At 41.8% G+C, this 12,878-nt stretch overlaps 1 non-coding gene across 1 annotated transcript; it reads left to right on the forward strand.

Moving 5' to 3' along the window:
* The first annotated feature begins 592 nt into the window (after nucleotides 1-592).
* TRNAH-GUG lies at nucleotides 593-664 on the forward strand. The gene has a single exon. It is a non-coding gene; the product is annotated as a tRNA-His (tRNA).
* The last annotated feature ends 12,214 nt before the right edge of the window (nucleotides 665-12,878 follow it).

The following is a 12,878-nucleotide window of genomic DNA, read 5'->3' on the forward strand; positions in this document are numbered from 1 at the left end:
TCATGGATACAAAACCCAAGTATATCTGAGGGGAAAAAATAACTTGGGGAGGGGATAAATGGGTTTGAAAGTGAGGACCCTTTCCTCAGACACTGTATACTCACTCTGATTTTTTCTAAGAGGAGAAACAAGGCTTTGTGATGTGTCCTAAGGCCCTCTTGTTCTTGCCATATATATTATAGTTGTACTCTATACATTCAGAAATCAAAGCACCAGAAAGTCTCAGCTTCCCTGTGTAGGCCAATGAAACCTAACTGGTAATAATAGTTAAGGGCCGGAAGTCTACCCTATTGGTTAAGTGTGGCCTATGTCGATAGCCTGGTTTCACTTGGGCGTGTAACGTTGATTTGCATTTCCTGGACCATGAACCTAGTGAAACCTAATTTTCCTAATCAATCAAGAAGACAATATTGATTTCATGTCCAGACACTTTAAAAAAAAATTCTAAACCATTAGAGATTGCTGAGACACTACTCTTCTTTGATATTAAAAGAATGTATATATATTTAAACAATAGATGGCAGTGTTTCCACAAATTTTAATATTCCAATGGTTCTTAAAGGAAGCTGAGTGCTCAGCTCTCCTATAGCTTGCCGTGATCGTATAGTGGTTAGTACTCTGCGTTGTGGCCGCAGCAACCTCGGTTCGAATCCGAGTCACGGCAGGAGGCGAGAAGGCTTTTGTCAGAGAACAATTCTGGTCTCAAGCTGTAAAGCATTCAATCAACATTTTGTGGCCAGACATACAATAATGAAAATCAATAAAGCTGAAACCACGACAAATATTTTCAACTTTAGAGAGATGACATATACACAGTGGCTTTATGAATGTACTAATCCTGTTGCAAGCATGTTGTGTGTGGGTTTTTTTTTATTTGCGTTGACGGATAATATGATAAAACTGGAGTGCAGTGGGCATGTAATTATTATTAATTACAACTACTTAAGCCTTGCTTTGAGCAGCCTCGTCAAGTCTGCTTGCTTTTGAGCCTTGCCAGGGCTGTACAGTAATAACAACCCTGCATTATTTGGAAAGATGTCAGCAGTAGATGTGGAAATCCTGTTTAACCAGGCATGAATTGTTGTTAGGAGGTTGTTTTTCAGGATGACAGAGAGAAAATGAACTCTCCCTTATCAGTAATTGCAGGAAACATTTTGTTTCTATGATATGAACTGGCTGTAATTTCACTTTCCTGCATCATTGGATAATGTAAGGAGCCAGTTGTTGCTCCAAACGAAAATCTCTAAAGTGGGCATTTGGGTCTGATAAAGGGAATATAGTAAGTAGACAATGGGGCTTGAGCAATAAATAATGCCCATATATGGTAAAACTTTTTAATGTCATTTTCCAAAAGACTGGGGTTTGTGTTATAAATGGCTCGATGGTGAATTAATGTGTGTAACATGGCTTTAATGGGCCTTTCCCTGGGACTTAAAAACATGAACGGTACAGCCTGAAAATGTCAAATGTAAGTATGTTAAGTATGTTATAATGAGGTTTTACTGCTCTAAAATTATAGGCCGCCATGTTTTAAATAAGGGATCACTTGAAAGTGCTTTTTCGTGCCTCTCACACTTGTTTTCTGGAGGGTCTAGCAAATATCCATGTTTGTTACCGTTGTAATACTAAAATAAAAAAAAAATCCAAATAAAAACGTGTGCAGAGGATTGGCACAGAATCCATTCAAGTTCTTTCAGCATTGGTGAATTCCTAGAAATAATGGTCTAGGGAAAAGATGTAATAAATCTCAGCCCTCACTCCAAAACCAGAGTGATCTCTGATTACAAGTCCCATGAAGTTAGCCCCTATATTATCATAAAATAAGTGAAATGTGTTTATTGTCTCTTCGAAGTCTCGTTTCAAATCATCTTCCACTCTGAGATCTCTTCCTGTTGTTTATCTCCCAGCCCCCACTCCCTCCACATTTTCCATGAATTCTCCTGGTCTTCTCTCGGGAAGTCTCTGCTGCATGTCTGCGAGCCCTCATCAGGTGGTACTAATAATCCTTCTAAGAAGACAGTGGCATTGCAGTTCAGTGGTTGAAAGAAGTTTATAGAACAAACCCACCCAAGAATATTTATATTACTAAGGTGCTGAATTACGTGTATTACTGTATCACTAAGGTACTGAAAATACAATAAATTACTAATTTGAGGAAGAAGAGTGTAGAAATCCCAACATGAACAGAGCTGTGGAAAAGGACAGTCATCTTTGCAGCCCCAAGCACAGCTGGATGTCAGGAAAGAACTGGAGTCAGGCTACCAAACATGTCTACAATACAGTTTCTCCGTTTGTTCTCTCACATTTCTCTCTTCATGTTGGCTGTATTTCTGTGTGATAGGAGGCGTGATGGCCAGCAGAAGTCCCTGTTCTGCATACCTTACACATTTGCCTTCAGGAAATCTCAGTTCCAAAAAAATCCTGGAAAAGGATCCAGTTGGATTGGCTGTGGTTAGGTGTCCATCACTGGACCAATCAATTGTACTCCTTCAGCACAAAGCAAGCCTTCACCTTATCGTGAGGCCACGCCTCCATTGTCCCCTACAGATATTTTACACTATCCTTGGTTGACATTTCCGTCCATGAACCTATGACTTCAGTTCCCAAGTCTTTTGTATTTTTCAATACCCTGTAAATAACTGCTTCTCCACACAGTGGAGGTTTAGCAGAGGGCAATAGTCTGGGCTCAACGTCAAGCACAGGACTGCAGACAGAAGAACTGATTGAACAAAGGAAATATTTTGTGTTCTCTCTCCAATCACCATCCCAAGGGAGGTCACCTTGTGTTGGATGCTATTCATCCAGGTTAGCCAGGAAATGTCCAAATCTTCCTGACTCTCTCAGTGAAAACCCATGGGAATTTGGGCAAATTATCTATCTCAGAGTAGGAAAAGTCTCGGAGGGGGTGGGGAGAAGATAAAAGCAGCACTATTGAAAGTGTCAGTGTGGGAAGCAAAAAAAAAATAATGTACAAAGGAAAAAGTCTTAAGGAGTAGTAGAAACATATCACCATTACCTAACAGTGAGGTGACAAATGATAGAGAATCTTATTAGTGAGAATATATAACGTTAATAATATTATATATAATGTATGTTATTATATATAATATTAATAATTGGAATCTTATCCAATACTCCCTGGAAGCAGGAGCGGCATCCACTTCTGAAATGGCTTGCCTCCGGAAACTCTATGTACGAACAGTGCACAGGCTGTTCGTTCATAGGGTCGCTATGAGTCATCTATGACTCGACGGCATCAAACAACAACAACAACATCCAATATTCTTATTCCAGTCAGCACTCTTGGCACCAGCAGTCAGGAAATCAAAAGACAAAATGCATTAGGAAAATCTGCTGTCAGGGACCTCTTCAGAATACTAAGAAGCAACAATGTCAGTCTAGAGACAAAGGTGTGCCTGATCCAGGCCATAGTCTTCGCAATTACTTGCTATGCATCAGAGAGATGGACAATAACTAAGGATGACAGAAGAATTGATGCCATTGAGTTGTGGTGCTGGAGTAGAGTATTAAACATACCATGGGCCAGCAAGAAAACAAATAAGTGTGTATTAGTTTCTCCTTGGAGCCCCGGATTTTGAAGCTCCATCTCACATACTTTGGGCATGTGGCTAGGAGGGACTTGCCCTTGGAGAGGAACATCATGGTAGGAAGGGTGGAGGGACAGCACAAGAGAGGAAGACCTCGAATGAGATGGATTGATACAGTAACTGGGGCAATGGAAATAGGTGTGTAGGTATCAGTGAGTCTGGTTCAGGACAGGGAGGGTTTCAGAGTTGTTGTACAGTCACAGGCGACTCAACAACACATAACAACAATTAGTCCAAGAAGGACCAGCTCCTGGAAAAGGCCTTCATACTTGGAAAAGTGCAGGGTCACTGAAAGAGAGGAAGACCTTCAACAAGAGGGATTAACACAGTGACTGTAGCAATGGGCTTGCCTGGTATCCAGTCTTCACTGGTAGAATTCCAGAGCAAGAATTAGGAAAAGAGCTTCTCACTGTACATTTCATAGGAGATTAAGGATGAAGTGACAGGGTAAACTCTCAACCAGAGGTAGCACTGATTGACCAGGGCTCATTTAGTGACCAGATGAGAATACAAGTTTGCTGCAGTCCTTGTCCACTCTGTCCTCATATGGTTACCATAATCCCTGACCCATATATAGAGTTTGCAAGAATCCATTATTTTTGTCAAAAAAGTATTTGTTAACGTAAGTTTTCCTTTCTTTAGTGTTATAAATGCTTTGGGCTTTTATTCTAAAATGAACTATCCACTTAATGTTCAGAAATGTTGAAGTTTAAATTATCAAAGGAAATGTATTCTAATTTTTAATGACATCAACTTTAAGACAATATCTGCTTTTAACGTTTTATAATAATTTTTAAAATATCGCCATGGACAGCATTATTATTTCCATGCTGGCCCCAGCTGTATTTTATTTGAAAGCCAGTGTTTTTTAATGAAAAGTCTTTATGAAAGTCTGACAATCAATCAAAAATTGTCTCTCAAAAATGTCAACCCTAAGACAGAAGTAAGCCATCCTCAACCTAACGTCCTTGAAAACCTGTAGCCTGAATGAGGAAACATTAAAGAACCAGCCAATTCTACTCAAACATCTGGTTTCTACCATCATCTGGCTTTGACCATATCAGAGTTTTCAATCATCATTGATGTCATGGCCTGGATTTTTTCATTCACATTTGTAAGAAATTTTTCTCATTGGAAAATCAGGAAAGCGTTGTTTCCTTCTTTTGGGGGGACAAGGCAAAAAGAAGCCTTAATTAGCTGCATCAGTTATTCATTGCCTTAAACAGGTTCCAATGCATAGTGACCCCTGTATGTCAGAGCACATTGACATCCTTTTCCTCCAAGATGCCTCTAGGTAAACCATAACCTCCAACCTTTCAGTTACCAGCCAATGTGTTAACTATTTATGATGTTGTTGTGATGTACTGTTGAGTTGACTATGATTCATAGTGATCCTATGGACAGTGGATCAGAATCCTGCCATTCTCACCATCCTCAATACACCTGTGCCCATACCTACAGTCACCATCCTGTTGGGGTTCTTCCTCTCTTTTGCTGGCCCTCCACCTTTGCAAGTATGACATCCTTCCTAACCTCAAGGACTAGAGTATGTAAGACAAAGCTTCATCTTTGCTTCCAAGGAGAATCCTGGTTGCATTTTCTCCAGCATAGTCTTGTTTGTTCAGTTGGCAGTCCATGAGATATTCAGCACTCTTCTCCAACACCACAACTCAAAGGCATCAATTCTTCTATCATCTTTAGTCATTGTCCAATTTTAAAAAGCATTGCAAGCAATCAAAAAGACCATGGCTTGGATCAGGCACACATTTAAACTTACATCATTGCTTTTTAGCATTTTGGAGAGGTTCCAGACAGCAGATTTCCCCAGTGAAATATATATATGTCTTTTGATTTCCTGACTGGTGCCAAGGATGTTGATTATGGATCTAAGTAAAATGAAATAGTTCATGTCAGTCTTTCCTCCATCTATCATATGGTTGCCTGTTGACCTGTGGCAAGGATTTTCATTTTTGTGATGTTGAAATGTAATCCATATTGAAGACTATGGTCTTTGATTTTCTACAGCAAGTTCTTTAAATCCTCCTTATTTTCAGCAAGCTAGTCACCATCTACATAATGTTATCTGTACATTTACTTGTCTTTAGAGTTTGCTCTTAGGAGTACAAAATTTATTTGTTGGTTTCTTCTACTAAGGGAGTGATTAACCATTTATACTACCCATTAATTTCCAATTAGCTGTGAAGACTATTTTAAGTTCCTTGTATTGGTGTGGTTGAATGCTCTATTAAAGTTTGCTCAAGAAAAAGAAAAAAGTTCTTACGAAACTATAATTGTGTAACTAGATGAATATTTCAGCAGTGCATATGCTTGCTTTATTAATGTGAGCCTTGACTTAAGCTCAATGTCTCTTTCCTGTCCTCTATAAATAGGCGGAGAGCACACTCTCCTTAATTGCCCCCATTAGCCTGTTAAGTTGGGGAAGATCCATATTTCATATACTTTGGTGAATGTTCATAAATTAAAAAATAGTGTTTATTTTTTCTAATCAAGTCATGAAACGTAAAATGAGTACTTTATTTTTTTAAATAAAAATGTATTCACTAATTATAAAGAATATTGTTTAAGGTTATTTTGTGCAATAAAAATACCAAAATGGAAGGTAAAATTGTGTAATCACCACAGAAAGAAGTTTTGTGCTTCCTTAGAAAGTTGCATTTAGAAAAGCGATTTGATCCATCAATCTCACTACTAGTCATCTCTTCCTCTTCCTCTCCCTCTCCCCCTCCTTCTCACCCTCCCCTCCCTCTCTCCCCTTCCCCCTCCTCCTCCCCTTCCCTCTCATCTATCTACCTACCTACCTACCTACCTACCTATTGAGAGAGAGCTGTGACACATACACATACCTATGTTTATTGCATCATTATTTCAAATAGCAAAGAGTTGGAAGTAACGCAAGTGTTCATTGGTGGATAAATGGCAAAAAAACCCCTATGGTACATTCACACAATGGAGTATTATGAAGCCCTAAAAAATGATGGAGAATTTTTGAAATATTGTACCACATAGATGAATGTAAAACAAATTATGCTAAGTGACATACATTAATTACAAGAAGACGATTATGGTATGAGACCATTATTATAAAAGCTAAAAAAAAGATTTTATGGTGAATTCTGTAAAGAGTTGTGCTGTTACCCAAAAGTCTCGTCTCTCTGATGGTTTGAACCCACCTGCAACTCCACTGGAGAAATATAAGCAATCTCCTCTTGTGCAATTTACAGCCTCAGAAACCCAAGGAGGGAGTCAGGTCTGGGTCAGTTCTGACTTGATAGCAATGAGATGAGGTAAGAAGCAATCAAGGAGTGCTGATAGAGATCAAAGGGGAGGGAGAAGAACTTGAAAAGTAGTAGAATGAAGGGGGGGGGGATACCCAAATGTAAAAAAATTGTTTACTAAATCCAAATGTCAGTGGATGAAATATACTTGCAGGGAACAGTGCCAAGTATAAGATATAGGGATAGTTGTTACTTTTGTTTCCATTGTAGTGATGAAGGTAATGGCTTCTGAAGCCCAACTCTTTGGAACATCAGTGTTCCCAGGCAGTGTCAGCTGATAGTGACTTGAGGGAACAAAAGTGCTTATGTACGGATGTTGTTATTGTTGTTTGCCATCAAGTCAGACCTGACCCATAGCTGACCTTCCCGTAGCTTTTCAGAGGCTGTAAATCGCAAGGAAGGAGCTTGCCTATCCTTCTTCCATGGAGCTGCTGGTGGATTTGAACCGCATGTGTTTCGGATTGCAGCACAGCCTCTTACCCCTAGGCCACCAAAGCTCTATTATGTACCAATGGCTGCTGAAATTTCACCCACAGGGTCTTCAGAGATGGCATGGGGGTGGTTTGTTTCTTCTGTAGCTCTACCTTAGGAAACCTAGGACACTGAAGTCTTCCTGCACTAAGAGTTACTCAGTAATGGCACCTGAAATGACTGAGGCTCAGTGGCAGATTTCAGCTCATAAGGTCCTCCAAAAGGTGAAGGGATCTTTTCCAGCTTGTTTGATAATGATCAAGGTAATGGACCCCTCCATGGAGGTAACGGTTGTTGTTGTTATGTGCCGTTGAGTCACCTGTGACTCATATCAGTCCTATGTACAGTAGCCCTAAAGCCTGCTCTATCCTGTGCCAATCTTGTTGTCTCGGACACATCTGTTCCCATTACCCCAGTCACAGAATCAATCCAGCTCATTGAGGGTTTTCCTCTCTTGCGCTTTCCCTCCACCCTCCCAAGCATGATGACTCTTTCCAAGGACTGATCTCGCCTTGCAACATGTCCAGAGTATGTCAGACAAAGCTTTAGAGTCCTTGCCTCTAAGGAGAGCCCAGTTTCACCCTCTCAAGGACGAATCTGTTTATTCTCTTAGCAGTCCATGGTATATTCAACACTATTCTCCAGCACCACAGCTCAGAAACATCAGTTCTCCCTCTTTCCTCCCTAGTCATTGTCCAGCTCTATGATGCATAGCAAGTAATTGCTAAAAGAGGAAAATTACCACAAGAGTTGAATTAAAAAGAGTATTTCTAAACAGTCATTGGTTCAAATCTCACCTTTGCTACTTTTGAGTGTGGGACTTTGCATTTAACTACTTTATCCATTGGTTGGTTCATTAGCAAAATGAGAACATTGATGGATTAGACAAATTATGTGTATTTGTTGTCAGTCCAGATGCCCAATGCCCTTTTCTCCCATTTCTAGGAATCTGCTTGCTTGTTTGGGTGGACTTCCCAGCATGCACATTCAACCCCCAAAAAAACCCCAGCCCTTAGGCTTGGCCACGTTCATCTGTATCGACTTGTAAACACACTTCTGCCTTCACGTAAGCTTGACCATTTGATTTCAGCTCATAAGGTCCTCCAAAAGGTGAAGGGATCCTTTCCAGCTTGTTTGATAATGAGCAAGGTAATGGACCCAGAGGTCATTGTCAAAGAGATGCCAAGATAAATATAAACGGCCACTAGATGGCACTGAATGTTGTTAATCAAAGACAAGGGGCTCCTTTTTCCATTCTTTGCCCCCCTCTGTTTATTCCTGGCTCAGGGTGTCAGTAACTTGGTCTCCTAATCACACCAACACTCCTCTGTTCTCTGAAAGGATGTCCTGTTTTCAGCATATTGTCACTGAGATCTGAGGAACACACAGGCCCCCTCCTCCAACCTGAGGGATTACCGCCAGTGGTGTTGTCTTTACCCAGAGGTGATTTTAAAAGAATATATTGTGTTTGGATGTCAACGTTCAAAGACTCCAAAGCAGAAAATTCTATTTCAAAAGAAAGTGTGATTAATGAAGCCACATAAATCCTGTGAAACTGGAGTGATTTCAGAAATCACACCACACAAATCAAAGAGGTGAGTTTTTCTACATCCTCTTTTGCTTTTTCCTGTTCTTAACTTCCTCACGATCTCATCCTTTCCTTCCCCCATCTCTTTGCTGCTGTTTTTCAAATACATTTATCCCTCAACTTCAAAACAGGAGACAGCATGATCAGAAGTCCTAAATATAACCAACTTCCAGCTCCCACCACAGTCATTTCCCTTCATTCCCTAAAGACAAGCACATATTCAGTGTGTGTGGGGGGGAAGCCTGTAGCCTTCAACTCACACTCCTCTCACAGTGCTTGTAAAACGTGAAGCACCTCTGCCCTGCACGTGACCCAGCCTTAGTAAAGTTTCTTATTCAAGAAAAAGAAGAATTGGTGTAGTTTGAATCTGTGCTGAAGACTCACCAGAAGAGGTGATGTGGGGATTCTAGACACCGCCTCATGCTGAGCCCCGGCTCTAATCTCCATGCCACAGATCCGTCTCTCACAAATTGCCAACTCACAACAGCTGCTAAAAGAAGCCTTTCCTTTCCCCCTGGCTCTTCTCCTTTCTCTTTTTCTTCATCTTTTCAACTCCTGCGTCCTGGTCACATTCCGTTTCCCAGGAGCCCTGGTGGTGCAATCATGGAGCAAGCTGCTAGCTCAAGGGTTAATACTCTGAACCCACCAAGTGGTTCCAAAGGATAAAACCCTGGTCATTTGATCCCCGAATGATCACAGCCCAGGAGCTCTGGAGGGCTGACGATGGGTAGGAAGCTGTGCTGCAATCCCAAAGGTATGCAGTTGAAATCCACCAGCTGCTCCGTGAGGGGAGCTTGAGTTATCTCCTCCCTTGTGATTTGCTGCCTCTGAAAGCCTGCTAGAGGTCAGCTGGAAGTCAGTTCGAAATCTACGCCACACAACACAACAAATAAAGCAAAACCATGCAAACGTGGGTGATCACAGTCCAGAAAACCTTATGAGACAACTCTGCTCTGTCACATGGTGTTAAAAGTCAAGTGAAGGTAGCGCTGGTGGCCTAGTGGCAAAAAGCTGCACTGCAATCCCGGAGGTCCACTAGATCCACCAGATGCTCTGCTGGAGAAGGAGGGACAATCTCCTCCTGTACCAGTTAGATCTGATTTGACAGCACACACACAAAATAATAAAATAAAAACAAAATCAACTTGATGGCCCAACATCCCCTACCCATGAACTTGGGCTTCCTACTCCCTGTTACACTGCACTCCCCAGAGAAGGTGGTCTCTTCAACCGACTCTGACCATGTCTATTTCCAAGAATGAGCTCCTTACACAGAGTGCATGTACCAATGGTGATTAAAGGAGCAAGTCTGTTTCTACTCTTGGTGCGAAGGTCACATGGGAGAAGGGATGAGAGTAGAAAAGGTCCTGAACATTTACGATGCATTGATGCTTTTCTTTAACCAATGTTCTAACTGCGTTTATCTGTTCCACAAGTATTTACCAAGGTTGTATCCCCTGAGGTGGTATGTTGTATAGTGTGGATCTATCTACAGTCTCATGTAATGCAGCAGTGACAGTGAAATAGTCCCACTATCTGCTCACGCTCATTATGGTCAAAACACAGCCAGTTTAAGGTTGACCTTCCAGTGAGTTTCTGAAGCTGCAAATCACACAAGCGGAGACAGCGCATATTTTTCCCCAATGGAGCTGCTGGTGGACTCAAATTGCCAGGAAGCTCAGGCTTTGATTAAGCAGTTCAGTTCCCTCCAGTCTAGACCTGAGAGCTTCCTTATGTCTGTGGTCTAGTGATTAAACCCATGGGCTCTGGAGTCAGACTCCTCGGTTTAAATTCCAGCCCCACCAATTAGTTGTTTGCTGACCTTGACTAAGTTGTTTCATTTCTCATGCTTCAGAAGAACAGCCTGGTACTCTGCTTCCCAAAAGCTACGCACTTTCTACCATGCAGTCAGTTCCCACTCATGCGGACCGGCCATTGAACCAACCTCAGAGGCTGTAAATCTCAATAGGAGGAGGAGCTGCTTACTGGTAGACCCAGGTTCCCGGATTCGCCTTTGGGTTAACTTTGCAGCTCACAAAGGCCTACGCAGCCAGAGCCATTAAACCCTGCAGAGCACAGAACTGGCACGCCTGGGCTGCCATGAGGCTGAACTGACGGGGCAGCAAGGGATGTGAGTTGGGTTTGTTGTTGTTGCTATTGTTTTGTTTAGAAGTCTAACACAGGCTGCATTGTAGCCAAAATGAGCCAAGAAGTAATTGTTCCAGAGATGGCTGCCAGAAACCTCTTCTCTCCCAGCTCCTCTGGGAAAGGGAGGCACGCGCAGAATGACGGGAAGCTGTTCTCATCCCCACAGGGACTCCGCAGGGCTCTAGTGCAGTGAGACCAGAGGGGCTCAGTGCTCCTCTGTAACTTGAGGGTTGGGTCTCTTGAGCCTTGAGAGGCTCCCACAGCTGGAAAGCAGCACTGTCACCGAGTAAGAATGTCATGGCAAGGACATCACCACGTGGTCAGAGCAGAGAAGTAAGAACGGACTTGCTTCTCAGCGTCCACCTACGTTCTGCCTGAAGTACCAGGCACCTCGTCAGTGCAAGGGATGGCGAAGGGCTAAAGTCTGTGATGTTTAATGGGCTTGAGGAGCCCACAGCCCCTATTACAAAAGGAAGCGTTTAGTGTTCCTGTTTTGAAAGACTCAAAACCTATCCAGTTAAATCAATTAGCAAACATATATTAGGTGTCAATAGTTCATGAAGCACTTTATTTTGTTTTAAAATGGTTTGCAGACAAAATTCATATGCACTGTATTTCGTTCATGTATATTGAATTTCACTCATGTACATTGCATTTCACACATCCCTTCATTCACAATGTGTTTCATACGATTGTTTATATATATTGTGCTTTATAAAAGTAATCACCATTGATCTATGCTTACAACCACCCTGTCTTTCCAGGTTGCCATTATCCTTATCCTTTACCCTCTCCCTCTACCCATCAAACTCTGTAATCCTACTGATTTCCCCTCTAAAGCACTTTAAATAGAACCCAAATCAAACCTACTGTCATCACTCTAATTCCCAACTATGGCTGCACTCCATTGTGTTTCTGAGACTACGGATCTTGACAAAAGGAGACTCTCCATCCTCTTTCTCCTGAAGAACAGCTCTTGGATTTGACCCATGAACCCATAAACTTTTTGTTTAACAGTTTAAAATATAGGACACTCTGCCATCTTTTTTACTCAGTGACAGTGCTGCTTTCCTTATGCAAAATAGAGGAAATGCAATAATGAAGAGAAAGGGGGTAAAACAGATGCTCTTGCAACACTCAAAACTGAAAGAAGAAAATAGACATGCAAATAAATGAAATGATAATCCTGACAGAATCTGTCACCGTAAAGGCATGATGGAAACCTGGTGGGAATATGGAAGACTGTGGACAAACGTAGAGACATAACAATCTTCTGGTCTGTGGAGATTGCAAGTGAGAGAAGGAGAGTAGAGTTCAGGCTGAAGGTAGGAAAGGCAGGGGGCTGGGGAAGACGTTTGTTGTTGTTGCTGTTGTGGTTAGGTGCCATCACATCAACTGTAACTCATAGTGATCCTACGAACAGCAGATCAAAACCTGTTGGCCATGCTCGCCGTGTCATGCAGTCACCGTGTCAGTCCCTCTCATTGAGTGTCTTCTCTTTGGCTAGTCCGTTACTTTTCCAAGGAAAAAGACGTTTAAAAGGTATCAAAGACATTTAAAAGATGGTCAAACTGTGCCCAGGAGGCTCTGCTTTTCTTCAAGCCTAGAATGATCGCTTAAATTTAAAACTCTTCCTCAGTCACAGTTCAGGACATGAGCTCAACGCATAAAGTCTTCCTCCTGCCCACCAGGGTCACTGTCATCTCCAAGGGAAGAAAAGCAGAGATGTAAACAAAGTCGATGATGGATGAAGAGAGTAAAGAAGGA

Source organism: Elephantulus edwardii, unplaced genomic scaffold, assembly GCF_000299155.1.
Source record: "Elephantulus edwardii isolate Elephantulus edwardi_28Jun2011 unplaced genomic scaffold, EleEdw1.0 scaffold00014, whole genome shotgun sequence".
Lineage (NCBI taxonomy): Eukaryota > Metazoa > Chordata > Mammalia > Macroscelidea > Macroscelididae > Elephantulus > Elephantulus edwardii.